The 9,662-nt window shown below is 31.6% G+C and overlaps 1 protein-coding gene and 1 long non-coding RNA gene across 2 annotated transcripts in view; one reads left to right on the top strand and one right to left on the bottom strand.

Annotated features, from left to right (window-relative positions):
- LOC139492177 (inositol 1,4,5-triphosphate receptor associated 2-like) overlaps window positions 1-9,662 on the top strand; it is a 455,884-nt gene that overhangs the window by 372,137 nt on the left and 74,085 nt on the right. The gene's annotated exons all lie outside the window — the stretch shown is intronic.
- Window positions 894-5,502, bottom strand: LOC139491519 (uncharacterized). Its single transcript, XR_011656565.1, has 3 exons — window positions 5,443-5,502; window positions 2,208-2,577; window positions 894-1,120 (listed from the first exon to the last, which is right to left on the bottom strand). It is a non-coding gene; the product is annotated as an uncharacterized lncRNA (long non-coding RNA).

Raw genomic sequence — 9,662 nt, forward strand, 5'->3', positions numbered from 1 at the left:
CAATTTTGAATTCTTGATTTATTTAATTTTACCTAAGATCACATTAAGTACATCCTTAAAGCAATTATAATTTACCGATGTTCGAATATCATCAATCGATTACTAGTAAGTCGACAAATCAAGTTAGCACATAAACGGAGGGAATCAATCTTGCTCTGCATACATAACTACATGCCTTGCAAATCTTCACTCAGTCAAAATGTCACAATCGGGAAAAACACATCCCTACACATGAACCCGGTAAAGCATACGCACATGAGCGTAACGTTCAATTGAGATATAAAAACACTATAAGATTGAGCAGTGCAATGTTACTACTAAAAGGTAAAATAACAAAAATACCGAACTCCGAAACGGAAAGTCCTTAATCAAATGGCACAATCAAAAGCTCAAACACATCAAACGAATGGATATCAACTTTCAAATTTTTTGACTTAGTACAGTTATTTTCTTTTGTAGAAAATGGTGGACTTAAAATAGCTAGACGATTCGCCGTTTCAGAATCTAATGCATCCTGGGTAATATTTTCAAAAGTTTACACCAAAACGTCCTAATTGGTTAAAAATGTCATAAACAATGGAAATTTAACCAATGACGTTACGTTATTTTCATTTTGTGGGTACGAACAATGAAATTACCCATGATCCTTTAGATTCTGAAACGGCCAATTGGAAAGTTGATGTCATTCTTCTGTTAATAACGAGGAAAAGTTCAAAACATGAAACAAACCTTTTAGTTTCGGTAGTTTCCTTAATCTAATGTACAGTTGGTTATGCGAGATACAAACACTCAGTGAAAGTGGGTTTTTGAGTGACTGTCCATAATTAATATATCAGAGAATGAATTTAAGAACTTTGTGTTGTATGAATTCTGCTTCTAAATATCATACATACCTTTTCAACGCAAATAAATTTGTCTGTAAATTCATTTGTATCCATAGAAGTAACTGTTGCATGAGCCAGCTGATTTCGGTACCACTTCATTGTTGCCAAGTGAGCTCCTGGTAACATATCGTTTGGATGTGGAAGGTGATCCCAACCATTGGAGGGTGTTAATAAACCTCCGATATTACGCAGCAAACATATCATCAGTGATAGATCAAAGTCCTTGGAAGATGTAGCTGTAAAAGAAAAGCAAACAAATATGAAAAGACTTAGAGGTAGCGCCAATTTCCCAAAACTTTATTTGATATAAGTATCATTTATCAAATTCTACAATCTTCACTGAAGTATACGGTATCATAACTTCATGTGTCTACTTTGGGGTTAAAACAGTATTGTGTAGTATTTTTTCGAAAATTGAGGCCTGATCAATAAACGACTTTGGCGCTAATTTTGAGAAGTAATAAAAAAGGAATGAGTACATTCTGAACCAAAACCAGAATTCTTTCGGAAGTTAAGCTAATACGCGTCTTAAAGATACATACATGTTGGTTCTGTAAGCAGATATTTCATAAATGTCTAAGACTCCCACAACTGATGCCCTAATTATTCTAAACTGTCGATTTATAACTTATCGTGTTTTTTAAACATTGCAAAGTCGTTCACCATTTTATATAAAATAACAAAAATATATAACCATTTGGTCTTCGGGTGAAACAAAACTAGTGATGACCTTTAATCGACTCCATAATCGTATACTAAGGGGGATATTAAAGCAACAGTAGTTTACCGATCTTTAAATCTCGTAAATCGCAAGAAGAGACAGCTAAAGGTATTGATCTAATGGTGAGTAAATCGCATGAACTCTAAAAACAGTGCTATGCATGCATCACCGACAGTCCGAATCAACAATCAGTCAAAATGTTACAATCGGGAATAGAACACAATCGTTAACATTTTACAATCGGGAATAGAACACAATGGTTAAAATGTTACAATCGGGCATAGAACACAATCGTTAAAATGTTACAATCGGGAATAGAACACAATCGTTAAAATGTTACAATCGGGAATAGAACACAATCGGTAGAAATATACAGATCGTGAAAGCATGTCGCTAGTGATACACCGGCATTCATATCGGTCATTAAATTTGTGACGGTGTCCGTACACATTATGACATACTGTTTTATTTCACAATTTACTCCCTCAGTCAAAATCGCTTCGGACGCATGAAATTTATAATGTGTTGAATTCATTTTCAAAGACCTTTCAGAAACTAAAAGTTATTGTTGTAGAACAACTAACTCTATTATAAGTATTAACCTTTTGTTCCCATGGGCATCGGAGGAAGATAGGATGGCCATACCGTCCCAGGAACATCTCTTAGTATTTCCAACTGAGTCACATTAATTCGTTTTGATTTTTGTAAATTGATGATTGCATGTATATTACTATTGACAATTTTAGCCAATTGTGTTGGCCGAATTACTCCGTCAAAGAATCGTCTGGCAATATCAGGTGATACTTTAAAGTTCAGCAAGACGAATTTGGTGAAGTTTCTTTCTTCTTCTGTAAGTTGTGAAATCGAGGTCATGATTATTTAGGATAATTTTGAAATTCTGTGGAATATATTTGATCCACTGTATTCAGTCACAAACTCCGTTTTTCATTTTTGCCAACACCAGTAAGTCGCCTGTTAGAAATGTAATAAAAATAATTTGTACAATATTATCTAAGTATATGCTTCAATTAAAATGAATTAATTTCAGCATTTAATTCGACATAAAATAATATACGTAATGAATGAATGGATTAATCTATATGTATCTATGTAGTTTAATAATAAAAATAATAATAAAACTATCAGTAATAATAATAACAAAAGAACAGAGTTACATGGTCCTCTGTGAAACACATACTTTATCTATCCAAGGGCATTGCTTATATAAACCTATGATTTAAGTTTGATATAAAATCGGGCAAGAGTTGTACGCGTGAGAGCAATTACAATGCACTTTGTATACAATTAATATTTCCTAGTGGCATAACTCTTACAAAAATAATTGATCGTCACTGATTTTCAAACGTATCCGAGACTTTGCTAATGTTAACCTATATTATAAGTTTCATAAAAATCTGGCAAGAATTGTACACGTGAGTTCACTTACAATGCAATTAATCCAGCTCCAGTTAGTTGAGGTCTTTGTCATGAATTTTAAACAAAAGAATGACTTACTTTAATTTGAGTCACTGATTTAGAAGGTCTAAAATCTTCTATCATAAATAGATTTTATAAATAAATAGTTCAAAACATTGTTTTTTTAAGTCTGTTTTCCAACAGCAAGTTAGAGCGAAATTTTAATTTGGATATATTTTTTTCTAAAACAAATACGAATCTGCTACTATTAAAGGGAAATAATATACACTACCATAAAATCAGCAAAACTTTGTTCTGTCTGACAAATTTATATCAACTTCCTGCATTTTATAAGTAATTTGTTTGTAACATTATTTCCATGATTATTTATTAACTATTTTCCTCTTATATTATTTATTTTCCTCTGTTCCGAAAAGAACACTGAAATTTATTTTTAAGATGATTAAAATTTTGAAATAAAAGTTGTTAAAAACCTATTTATATGGAACACATCTAAGATCTATAAATCATACAAAATCCTCTGTAAATTAAGAAGGTATCACCAGCCCAGTAGTCAGCAATTCTATTTTGACATGAATTTTTATTGATATGGTAAAATTAAAAATTAACTGTTTTGCAAAACTTTGAATTCTTCAAAGTTCTAATGATTTTCTACAACCGAGGATAAGATAACTAACGAGCAGTTCTGGGCAAAATCTTTCGTAATTTTGTGTCCTCAATGCTCTCCAACTTCGTACTTATTTGGCATTTCAATTTTTTTATTCAAGTCATATTGATGAATCTTTTGTAGGCAAAATCATAACCTGGTATCATTGATTAAAATTTTAATATGCAATAACTCAATAAAAATGATTTCCCTTTAATGCCAGCAGATCAGTAATTATTATAGAAAATAGTATCCAAATCACAATTACATCGTAACTTCCTCTTAGAAAACAAAGCTATAAAAAACTGACCAACAAAACAATGTTTTGAACTATTTATAAAATCTATTTATGATAGAAGTTTTCATGTCAAAAATAGACCTTCTAAATCAGTGACTCATATTATAGTAAGTCATTATTTTGTTTGAAATTCATGACAAAGACATCAACTAACTGGAGCAGGATGGTAAGTAATACATTTTTATTTCACAGCACTCACTTCATACTTACAACCTTTCACTTGAGTAATTTGTTAAAATAATTTACCAGTTGATCAGTTTGTGGGAGAAGAATTCAAACTGCAATATGATAAACTGTTTTAGCCATTGCTATTGTGATACCCCAAAGGTTACTAGATAAGCACGGTAATATGAAAATTGTTTGTACTTCATTTTCTGATCGGCGGTGCATCGATCGTCAGTATAGCAATTCTAGTTAGCGATAGTTTTTAACACAAATGCACATAAATCATTTGTTATAACGTATTAACAATAAAGTCAAAAATTTGCTGAAATCCATTCATCCATTTGTCAATATAGATGACAATGTATTCAATGGTTTAAGTATTTGACAAGATAAATAAAGGCAACAGTAGTATACCGCTGTTCAAAACTCATAAATCCATGGACAAAAAACAAAATCGGGGTAACAAACTAAAACCGAGGGAAAGCATTAAATATAAGAGGAGAACAACGACACAACACCGAAACGCAACACACACAGAAACGGACCAAGCATTCTAATGATCAAAGTTCTATCACCACAGATACCAGGATTCAAGGGCAAATAAAGTTCGAAGTTGAAGAGCATTGAGGACCCAATTCCAAAAGTTTTTACAAAATACAGCTACGGTTTTCTTGAGGTAGAAACTCCTTAGTATTTAAAAAATTCAAAGTTTTGTAAACAGCTAATTTATGATTATGACCATATTAATTATGATATGTCTTTTTAATTGATTTATAAGATTTGCAAGTCGGTAAACTAATGTTGCCTTAATTTATAGAAATTATGATTTGGAATAACATTACTAGAAAGAAATCATAAATGTGATAAAGTATCAATTTCGATGACCAGTAAACTGTCTTTGATACTTATTTTTAATGGCGTCCTTTTGAAGAAACGAAACGTACATTTTTGAAACAATATCCAATTGATGATCACTTTGGGAGTAAGTAAGATTATACATGGCCGAAAATGTATCCGTAATTGTTTGATTTGACGAGCCATCAAGACTAAACACCCTTGTTATTATAATTGTTTTTGACTAAGAATACCTTCAGTACTTTGAAAGTAACTCATGCGATGCTTAAATAACTCGAAGACCCCTAAGTGGTGCAAATAAATTTTTTGAAAATATTTTCATTTGATTATTGAATAAACTCAGTATTAAATTTTCAAAACTTATTTGTGGATTGAAGTTATATTAGAATATTATCCAGATATTTCAGCCGTATATGTTAAGTAAATGTTTCCTTACCTATAATGTATATAAATAAGTAGCGTTTGGCAGACAATACGTCGGTATGAATGTTAAATTAATCTGCAGTCACATTTTATCCTTCTGACGCAATTTCATGATGTCTTGAATATTTATTGTTGTATTTGTTATCTCTGTACCTGTAATGTATATATACATATATAATAAAAAAAATAATGCAAAGAAAGAATACAAGTTGAAAGTCAATATTTTGTAAAACTATTTTAGAATTTTAAATATTTAAATTTCCATTTCTTATTATATCATCATGAAATCATTGAAATACTAGAGTCATTAAAAATCCCAACTGTAGCCCGTCTTTCATAACTTAAAGATTGTAATATAACACTTAAAACATAAATCTTACTTTTGTTGCATATAGATTTGGTAACCAATGTTTAACAAAATGTTTTCAAACAAAAATGAAAAGCTGCACGCAATGACTACGAAGTATATTCCCACTGCTATACACGGTTCAACTCAGTTCTACCCTCATTTGGTGTAATAGTCAGACCAAATTTTAAATAAATTAGTTTACAGACGGTTAGATACAAAATGTATATGTAACGAAAGTTCCGAATAGGCGGATTGACGGACAAACAAGGTAATGAAGTGTATCCTCAATTATCTTACTGCATATTTCTAATAAATCGCTCTCTTCATTGCCGACTTGGTTAGACAAATACAAAAAATGCGAAAACTTTGAATACATTTTTGAATACTTAAAATTTCCTCTTGGAGTTGGAACCTTTTGCTTATTGGTAATATTTAGTGTTCATTTGATGTCATCGAATTGATACATGGCTACCAATTCATATATTCGCTAAGAAAAACCAACAAAATATATTTACAGTTCATTATTTTGCAGTTGTTCAACTGCAGCAGAAGACAGATGCAGTAAGAGTCTAGTTTGATATGTGTTCGACCTCTCCATTATCCTTCAAAAATTGCATGGTAATTATTTATCAAGTCATTGATTCAAAGTAATCCGATTTTTGCTACAGAAGACACGTGTAACTTTAGCTCCAACTCAAGACGTTAAAATTCAGAACCAGCTTCTTTACTTAAAACTCAAAAATAAAAGAATTTTAAGCATCTTTGGGAGATAAAAGAGATCTACGAAACAGAAGCCACTTCTCATTTATTGCCTAATGGTTTGTGCAGAGCTATTGCTTGTAATTTGTGTGTCAGAAAAATAGAATGTGAACATGTCAACAGTTATGGTTATCCTATTTAGTTGTAATGAAAATATAGATCTCCAGTAACTAGAGATATTCTTATAATTTACCTATTAACACAAAAGACTGATTGTATTTTATTTTGTTCAATATTTAGGTTGAAAAGTGTTCACATGCCTATGTATACGTCATAAGTAACAGTATAATGTATGAAACGTTTATGCAGTATTACTAGTTATTTTGGAAAAATTACGCTGGTTAAATTTTAGGTTTTTTTTAGCTGCTGCAAGCAACGTAAAAATAAAACACATGCGCATAAAAATTCATCAAATATACCAGACTTATAATTTAGTACGCCAGACACGCGTCTCGTCCACACAAGATTCATCAGTAGCGCTTGAATCAAAACATTTGAAAAGCCAAATCAAATATTAGGAAGATTAAGAGCATTGATAACCGAAAACTCAGAAAAGTTGTGCAAAATATATCTCAGGCCATCCTTCTCTGGGGGTAGAAAAATCTTAGAGTTTTAAATATTTCAATATTGTATAAACAGTAAAACAGAAAATGACCTGTCAATGATAAATTTAGACAGCACAAAACTGCTGACTACCGGGCAGGTGAAACGTCCACCTGCAATGGTATCGACAAAGTGGTTGTAAAAACTAATAAAAAAACAGGCTTATTATTCGGTACGGCAGACGCGGGTTTCGTCCACACAAGAATCATCGGTAGCGCTCGAATCAAGATATTTGCAAAGCCAAATGAAATACTTCAAAATCAAAGAGCATTAAAAGAGAAAACCTTGAAAATTTGTGCCAAATAAGACTAAGGCATTCTTTACCTGGGGTAAAACGACCTGATCGTATTGAAACGATATTTTGGTAAAAGTTAAGGCAACAGTATTTAAAACTTGTTAATAAATCAATTAAGAAGATAAAACAAGGTAACAAACAAAAACTAAGGGAATCGAAAGAACTAAAAAAGAAAACTCGACCGGGTGCGTCGACAAGGTAAGCGTCTCCTGCTATGCATGCACAACACGCAAAATTCTTTCTTCGTTTAATATCTAATCGATTGAGGTTCTGTCCCCGCTGCTGAGTGACTAGATAAAGGACAGTGAAATAGCGTGTTCATCCATAATAAAAACAATGTGTGTTGCAATTCAAACGTATCATATGAATACAAAATTGAAATAATTATATCTTTGAATAAATCATTAGTGATATGTAGTCATCTTTCTACCTTCATTTTGCACTTTATAATAAGTCTCAGAATTTTGTTACAATTAATAACATTACGATTTAGAAAAGTTTTTGACACTAATTTATTTAGTTTAATGCTATGAAAATTTGAGCTTATTTTTGCTGAGGTGTCAATTAATCGTATTTGATATCAGACATTGGATGCTTAAATATACGTTAAATATTATGCAACTCTACAATAGGGTAATCAAATAACTTACAGTATATATCTAAAACCGCGTGCATGAAAATATTCTCTCCTTTTTTGTCATCGTTTAAATCACTTTAGTATAAGTGTTGTTATATTTTAGGATATCTTTTAACATTTGATAGTCGGAAGATACCAAGGGACATTCAGAACTCTCACGTCAAAGAAAAACCAACAACACCATGTAAAAAAACAAGGGAAAAAACTACACAAACACATCTTTTATAAGAATTGAATGCTTCTTTTTGTATTTTAATTGAAATGTGAAAGCGTTGACCGAAACACTTTTTATGAAGAACGGAAGCTTACAATATGTGCACGAGCAACGCTTTTACAACCCTATAAATATTATTAAAAAAAACCTTTAAATTCTAACAATCACATTTAAATTCTACAACCATGAAATTATGAGTTATATCAAGCTTTTAAATTGGTTTGTTTTCTTGTGCGATTTTCGTGATGTTGCCATGGGTAGCAACTGCAGTTATGAATGTTGTATTTTATTGTAAATACAATTTGATATTGGATAGCCGCGCGATTGTTCCTTTGGTTGATTTGGAGTTCGGTATTTCTCTGATACCTATTAAAACTTTTTTTATAAACCCTGTCTCATCACTTTACCATGTTTCTGTTTTTACATGAGTTTTCATCGATACAGTCATAATTATGAATTAAGTGTTTACATAACTTTGAATTTGGTTTTTACTGCTCTCCGACCCGTCTCCTTAAACATCGTACTTTATTTTACATTTTTAAACTTTTTAAACCAGAGTCTATAATTGAGTATTTTTTAGACGAAACACGCGTCTGAAGTACAAATCTGTGACGAGTTAATGTACATGTACATGTTCTGTTGATTCGTACAGTAAACCAGTCGAATCATGCAGCTTACATATGGCATGAAATTTTAACAAAGTATGCCAAGTTCAGCAAACATTTACATGCACAGTTTTAGACAAATTAAGCCGCTTTTTTTGCGGTTATAAGCACATTTTTAAAATTGCTTGATGAACCCAGCAGCATTACTTTGCGTATATAAGCATGTGGTTTTGCAACTGTTTGGTGAATGCAGCAGCATAACTTAGCGTGTATATATCTCGTACAGTTAGCCAGGCGCATTATGCAGTGAACATAACTCATTTAAAAAAATACCTCATGAATGTGAAATTGAGGGAAGTTAAGACAACCTTTGTTTATAACCGATGTGCAAATCTCATTAATAAAGAAGACAAATCTAGTTACAAACAAAATCTGAGGGAATTGCATGAACTGAAAAAAGAGCGAAACGGGTGCGTCGACAGATCTATAGTAATCGTCTTCTATTTTGCATGCAACACCTGTCATGTGAATCCACACTTACCCAAAATGTCACAATCCAAAATAGGACACAATCCTAAATATTGCAGATTAGACGACTATTCTGATGTTAGTTGTCTCATTGGCAATCTTAAATCATCTGCTTGTTATTTTTATAAACATTTTCAAATATTTTTTTGGGATGTGTAAATACACATCCAGGTTCATTTTCTATATAGAGTTTACTTTATCTATATATATATATATCTAACATTGTTGGGTTGATGTTTAGAC

Source organism: Mytilus edulis, chromosome 10 (genome assembly GCF_963676685.1).
Source record: "Mytilus edulis chromosome 10, xbMytEdul2.2, whole genome shotgun sequence".
In the NCBI taxonomy this organism is placed as follows: domain Eukaryota; kingdom Metazoa; phylum Mollusca; class Bivalvia; order Mytilida; family Mytilidae; genus Mytilus; species Mytilus edulis.